The sequence below is a fragment of the Triticum aestivum genome, chromosome 1A, assembly GCF_018294505.1.
Source record: "Triticum aestivum cultivar Chinese Spring chromosome 1A, IWGSC CS RefSeq v2.1, whole genome shotgun sequence".
Classification (NCBI taxonomy): domain Eukaryota; kingdom Viridiplantae; phylum Streptophyta; class Magnoliopsida; order Poales; family Poaceae; genus Triticum; species Triticum aestivum.
The window spans coordinates 301848228-301855897 of NC_057794.1; positions in this window are offsets into that span (position 1 = coordinate 301848228).

The following is a 7670-nucleotide window of genomic DNA, read 5'->3' on the forward strand; positions in this document are numbered from 1 at the left end:
TCCGCTCCTCCACGCCGGCGGCCGTCACTTCGCTGGAAGCCGGCGCCGCCCGCTCCTCCTCCGGCGGCCGGACCTGCCTCGCCGGCCACCGCCATCGCCACCACCGCCCCGGGCGTCTTCTCCTCCTCCGGCAGCCTCCAACGAGCTCCGACATCGTCCCCGCCCCTGGTGAACAGTCTTTCCGGCGATCCTCGTAAACCGCGCCCGGCCGGATCTAGATCTGGGATTTGTCTCGGGTTGACTTTTTGCCCGAAACCCTAATTATTTTGCCATGTTCATTGCATCGTAACTTTGCATCCGTAGCTTCGTTTTGGTCATATAGCATATCAAAATGTTCGCCTCAGAGAGCACATCATTTCATCTCATTGCATCATTTTCATTTGAGTTCATCTTGATATCCGAAATGCTGTTGGAAAAGTGCTATTTGAGATAATTGTCAGATCTGCTGCTCCAATTAGATATTTGTCATTTTTGCCATGATTATTGTGTGCATGATATGCCCCTGAGCTCTACATGTGTTTTATTATATGTTTTGCTATCTTTCCAGAGGTGCAACCCATGTATTTTTGTGATGTGTGTGGTGACTAGCACAATCTTGCAAAGTGGAGCATTCGTTAATGCTGATTTCAGGGACTTAGCATTTCCACTAAGTCCTTGATCTGTTTATCTCAATATGCCATATGTTCATATTGTTTCCTAGTGATCCATGCCTCTTTTGAGGATGATCAGTAAGGGTGATTTGTTAATCTTGTAGTGCTCTATCCATCCATGTCTTTGTTTGCAATTATGGAGCACCCTAGCTTGAGTCAATCGAGCTCTACTTTTGCCATTTCGTGAATTTGGGAAGATTGTCTACTTGTTAGCGATTTTGCCGAGGATGTTGTAGTTGATCCGTGCATGCTATGTTAATGTTCTTGCCATGTCTAGCTTGTATAATATGTATTCGGGTGTATGCTTAGATTGTCATGACTTGCTCTATAGTGAGTGCATCGAGCTCGTTAACATGCCTACTTGATATCTGATTTGCATTCTCCAGTTTTTCACTAAGTCTGTGATCTGATTATGTTTTTGCCATGTTCACATGCTTGCAAATGTATTTTCTGATTCCTTTTGGTTCAATGTCACTAAGGGAATTTTGTTAAGCTCTTTGAGTAGCTCCATGCCATGCTTTACTTTGCCATGTTCAGGTCCTGTAGCATATAGTTTTCATGCTCCAAAGTGTGCTATCTGATCTGAAATTCTAGACAAGTGTTAATTTCACTAAGTCTGAAATCTGTTTATCAAATGCATTTTTTGCCATGCTTGTTTGAACCTATTAATGGATGAATTGGCCGTAGCTTAGTGTTCATCTTTTGTTAATCATCATGAATGGATCCCTGCCATGTATTTTGATGCCATGTTTGAGTGCTGTAGCATGTTCATCTTGTTGCATTTAGATGGCTACTTGCTGTAAATCGCAGACCGGTGCCATATTTGAATTGCTTGCCATTTCCAAACCGTAACTCCGATTCCGGTGATCTTTATATCGTTTTCAAGCGATTTCATCTCACCTTTCCAGTGGCACACTTGGATTTCCAAGTTGAGGCCAGGTTCATTCATTCCTTGTCAAATCTTGCATATGCATCACATATCGCATCCCGCATAGCATACCATCTTTGCATCATATTGTTTGAGCTTTGCATGTGGTTGATTGTGTCCTTGTTGATTGTTTGTCTTGTTTGGGTAGAGCCAGGAGACGAGTTCGCTAACGAGGAGCCCGTTGAGTTTGCTTTCGAGGATCCAGTCAACTCTGACAACTTTGCAGGCAAGATGATTATACCCTCGAAATCACTACTATCTTTGCTTTGCTAGATGCTCGCTCTTTTGCTATGCCTATGCTATGATGCCTACCACTTGCTTATCATGCCTCCCAAATTGCCATGTCAAACCTCTAACCCACCATGTCCTAGCAAACCGTTGATTGGCTATGTTACCGCTTTGCTCAGCCCCTCTTATAGCGTTGCTAGTTGCAGGTGAAGATTGGAGGCTTGTTCCTATTCGGAACATTATTTACTTGTTGGGATATCATTATATTATCTTGTTATCTTAATGCATCTATATACTTGGTAAAGGATGGAAGGCTCGGCCTCTCGCCTAGTGTTTTGTTCCACTCTTGCCGCCCTAGTTTCCGTCATATTGTTGTTATGTTCCCGGATTTTGCGTTCCTTACGCGGTTGGGTGATAATGGGAACCCCTTGACAGTCCGCCTTGAATAAAACTCCTCCAGCAATGCCCAACCTTGGTTTTACCATTTGCCACCTAGCCTTTTCCCTTGGGTTTCGCAGACTCAAGGGTCATCTTATTTTAAACCCCCGGGCCAGTGCTCCTCTGAGCGTTGGTCCAACCTAGAGCACCGCGCGGGGCCGTCCCTTGGCAACTTGGGTTACGTTGGCTCCCGTACGCTTAGCTTATCCGGTGTGCCCTGAGAACGAGATATGTGCAGCTCCTATCGGGATTTATCGGCACAGCGGGTGGTGTTGCTGGACTTGTTTTACCATTGTCGGAGTTGTCTTGTAGAACCGAGATACCGAGTCTGATCGGAATGTCTCGGGAGGAGGTCTATTCCTTCGTTGACCGTGAGAGCTTGTCATGGGCTAAGTTGGGACTCCCCTGCAGGGATTTGAACTTTTGAAAGTCGTGCCCACGGTTATGGGAAGATGGAAATTTGTTAATGTCCGGTTGTAGATAACTTGAACCTTAACTTAATTAAAATGAATCAACCGCGCGAGTTACCGTGATGGTATCTTCTCGGCGGAGTCCGGGAAGTGAACACGGTGTTGGAGTAATGCTTGCATAGGTTGTCCTTTAGTTACTCGTACGCTCTTTGCCCTCTCTTCTCGCTCTCTTTTGCGAATAGGTTAGCCACCATATATGCTAGTCGCTTGCTGCAGCTCCACATTTTTACCTTGCCTTACCTATGAGCTTAAATAGTCTTGATCGCGAGGGTGCGAGATTGCTGAGTCCCTGTGGCTCACAGATTACTTCCAAACCAGATGCAGGGCCTGATGATTCCGTTCCAGATGACGCGCTTGAGCTCAAGTGGGAGTTCGACGAGGACTCACGCCGATACTACATGTCTTTCCCTGATGATCAGTAGTGGTGCCCAGTTGGGGTGATCGGGACCGTGTCGCATGTTGGGTTTATCTTTTATTTTGGCGCCGTAGTCGGGCCATGAGTGCTTGAATGTTGTAATGCTATTTATGTACTTTGATTGACGTGGCGAGTGTAAGCCAACTATGTATCTCCCCTTTTATTATCTATATTACATGGGATGTTGTGAAGATTGCCTAAGTTGCGACATTGCTTTCAATGCGGTTATGCCTCTAAGTTGTGCCTCGACACGTGGGAGCTATAGCCGCATCGAGGGCGTTACATCAGACCAGGTGATGCCCTCCATGCCAACGTTCTGGTCGAGCCCTAACGCGTTCCACACTGCTGGACAGGCGCCGACTATGTTGTTGGCACATGGCGGTTCGTAGTTGTGATCTTCATCACAGCCATACACAGAGTCGCACTTGTCCACCACCTTGGCGTACACGAAGTTTCCATTGGTAGTGATCTTAATACAGTGCCCGCAATGGGCCATGTTCTTGAACCAGCCGGTGGACAGCGCGACAACCATCTCCTTATCGCTATGGTAGGCATTGTCACACTCCGATGAGCCACCGCTGTCCTTGCCCTTCTCAAAGCAGTTGAGAGTCAAGATGGCCTTCGTGGTCGTGGTGATCGGGGGTGAGCATTGGTACTACGGGTATCTCCTTCCGTCCTCACAACAATTCAGGCCGTTGCTCTTCTCACAGTTGCCCGACTTTTCTAGAAGACAGCCACTTGCATGGCAGACACCTTGACTCGGACGGAGTGAGGATGCGATGTGGGAGGTGGAGAGCGCCACAGCAGGAAGATTGCCATGGTGGCTCGAGCTCATGCAGTAGCCATCTTACAGCAACTCCAACCGGGCGACCCATTTCATCTGCCCATGTTCGTTTGGGTCGCCGTGGTCAAGATGACCTTCGTGGTCGTGGTGATCGGGGGCAAGCACTAGTACTACGGGTATCTCTTGCTGTCCTCACAACAATTCGTGTCGCTGCTCTTCTCACAGTTGCCCGACTTTTCTAGAAGATAGCCACTTGCATGGCAAACACCTTGACTCGGACGGAGTGAGGATGCGATGTGGGAGGTTGAGAGCGCCACCAGCAGGAAGATTGCCATGGTGGCTAGAGCTTGTGTAGTAGCCATCTTAGAGCAACTCCAACCGGGCGACCCATTTCGCCCGCCCATGTTCGTTTGGGTCGCCGAAAACGCCAGCCCAACGCGTCGAACCAAACCCAAAATGTGTTCGCTTCGTGTCCGCGCCAACGCATTTCAGGCGCCTGAAATGCATCGGGTGCGGACACGAAGCGGCCGCGCCGTGCATCCCCTCGTTGTCCGTGACAGCCCCACATGTCGGCCGGCCAACCACCGCACGCGATTGTATTAAACGCCAACACCTACCTCAGGCCCGCCCGGCGGTGTGTGGAAGGGCCGCGTGCCCATCCTTTTTAATGAAAGCGTGCAGCGGGGCAAGGGCAACGGCAAGGCAGACACCTAGGGTATCATGCACCCGGAGTTCTTTTAGTGTTTAATTAATGTTTTAAGTAGACTTTAACCGGCGGTTGACCGGCCATTTATGTTTAGTTATGTTTTATTAAATTTTTATTCCGGCCATGTGTTTATCATTTATATTTTTCTTTTAACACAGGCAATTTGGGCCAGCCTCCTGTTGGGCGCACCAGCTGACCCAAATTGAAAAATAGACACGCCCGTCCGCCTGGCCGACCCAAATGGACGAAAAAGGACAAAGCACGCGTCCATTTGGGTCGCCACGTTGGAGTTGCTCTTTGTCGGTGTCAAAACCGGCGGATCTTGGGTAGGGGGTCCCGAACTGTGCGTCTAAGGTTGATGGTAACAGAAGACAAGGGACACGATGTTTTACCCAGGTTCGGGCCCTCTTGATGGAGGTAATACCCTACGTCCTGCTTGATTGATATTGATGAATATGAGTATTACAAGAGTTGATCTACCACGAGATCGTAATGGCTAAACCCTAGAAGTCTAGCCTGTATGACTAAGGTATTGAGTATATCCTTTCCAGACCTCACCCTCCGGTTTATATAGACACCAGGGGGATCTAGGGTTACATAGAGTCGGTTACATCAGATGGAATCTTCATTGTTGTTCGCCAAGCTTGCCTTCCACACCAAGGAGAGTCTTATCCGGACACGGGTACAGTCTTCGGTCTTCATATCTTCACAGCCCATCAGTCGGGCCCATAGATAACAGGCCGGACGCCCGAGGACCCCTTAGTCCAGGAGTCCCTTAGTAGCCCCTGAACCTGACTTCAATGACAAGGTATCCGGCGCGTAGTGCTGTCTTCGGCATTGCAAGGCGGGTTCCTCCTTCCGAACTCCCGAATAGTCTCTAGACGAATTGATCGTGTCCGGACCTGTAACACACACCGCACACAACCGCAGAGAGAATATAATAACACACAAGTCCAATCTGCTGACAACTTTAGTAATGCGACGTCACACCTGTCCGGTCATAATTTTGAACCGTTTTTCGCCCCACGTTTCGAGACGTGGTTGTCATTGGCACGTCTTGTCAAAGCAGAGATCGTGTCCCCTTATTATGGGATTCTCATCAATACGAGCGTGGGTAACCCAACCATCCTGCGAGAAAGATTCCTTAGAAATAGGCAGGTTCTTAGGCTTAGGAGGAGACGTTCAATACCGGAGGTGTATATAAAGGAATGAAGGGCCGTCTTTTTATGCCAAACCTCTCCTAAGCCTCCCCAGCCCTGAGTTCCAGCACCCAAGGTTCGACTCCATTGCTTTCAGCCTTCCCATCATGTCCGGATCCAGCTCCCAAGGCTGATGGGTGGCTTCCTCTGTTACAGAGGAGGATATCACAAAGCTTCGGGCGGCCAGATAACTGACCGCAGAGATCCACCACCGGCTTCCTGCTCAAGGACAAGTTATCCCGATCCCCAGATCCGGCGAAAGGGTGGTATTCGTCTTCCACTTCCTCCGGGGGTTAGGGTTTGCTCTTCACCCATTTGTCCGAGGGCTAATGTTTTATTACGGACTAGATTTTCACGATCTTGCCCCGGACCTCTATCCTCCATGTCTCGGCGTTTATCATTACATGCGAGGCCTTCCTTCGAATCCCCCACACTTCGGCTTATGGCTCAAAACCTTCAGTGTAAAGCCGAAGGTAGTCGACGGGGAACAAGCGGAGTGCGGCGGTGCTATAATCAGCCAACTCGCCAACACTCCCTGGCCAAAAGGTTCTTTTTCCGAGGCTTCCAATTACTGGCAGCGGGAGTGGTTTTATATCACAGAGCCCCACAGTACTAAATGGGTAGCTGCCCCCACCTTCCGTCCCGACCCACCGTTACGGCTAGCGTCATGGGTCAACAAGGGGCTAGACTGGGGATTAGTGGATGAAGTGCGGACCTTACAAAGCCGCATCCGAACCCTCCTCGAGAGGGATATCGATCTTGTTAGTGTGATCCAAGTGATGTTAGTTCGTCGAATCCTACCCTGCCAGCACAGGCCTCGCCGCATGTGGGAGTTTAATCCAGAAGGACCACAAACCCTCCAACACTTCTTTGGCGCCACACACAAAGGGATGTGGAAGTTATTTTTGGGAAGCAGAAACATTGGCCGGATACTGCTGAGGATGTCGGCCTTAACTGTAATCGTCCAGATACCCCGGTAAGCACTTGGCTTTCGAATACTTTGTGGTCATGCATACAGTAATATGGTACTGAGCAAGCTATCTTTTTCTAGGGCTGGATAAAGAAGGCGGGACTGATTATGTGTTCGGCCCCTCTGCCGAGGGTCCAGCGAATCCTGTCTTAACAAGGATGCTGGCCCCAACACCATACCAGATGCCGGAGAAGGAGGATGAGGCAGAGGGCAAGAGGACCAAGGATGGCCTCTATTCCCAGGGAACCTCGGACTTTGCATCCAGAGGAATAAAAATCCCCTCATCTGAAGACAAAAGTGAAGAAGGGCCCACTATCTCCTTCCCCACCAGGAAGAAGAGGGCCGCCTCTGAAGATTGGGAGAAGCAAGCTCCTAAGCGTGGCAAGATGCCTTTGGGGGGCGGCCCGGGCCTAGAGGACGTCGAAGTGCAGTCTCATGATGAGGACAAGCCTCCGGCCAAATCGTAAGCGAACAAGGCTGTTTTAAACCTATCCCGTTCTTTTCTTATGATGCCTGGAATATATATTTTTTGCAGCTCAGCGCGCAACCCCCTTCAACAATCCTCTTCCTCGGGGGACCTTCTCCCGGAGATGATGGAAAGCGAGACGCCCCCACCGGCTTCTTCGTCCAATAGGACAGACGATCTTGAGGTGTCGTCGCGGAGGGTCTCCTCCGACCAACAAGTGGTGCCAGGGATGACGAAGACGCTACACGAAGGTGATACTTCGGCGGCCCAGGGTCCGGGAAAACAATGAAGACCCCGAACAATCCGGAATGCAGCTGGATACAAATAAACGGATCCCTTCAAAGGGTGACCGTACTCCTGCGGCTGCCTCCGGAGACCCAAAGGCGCCGGATATCTTGACGAACATGCTGCAACAA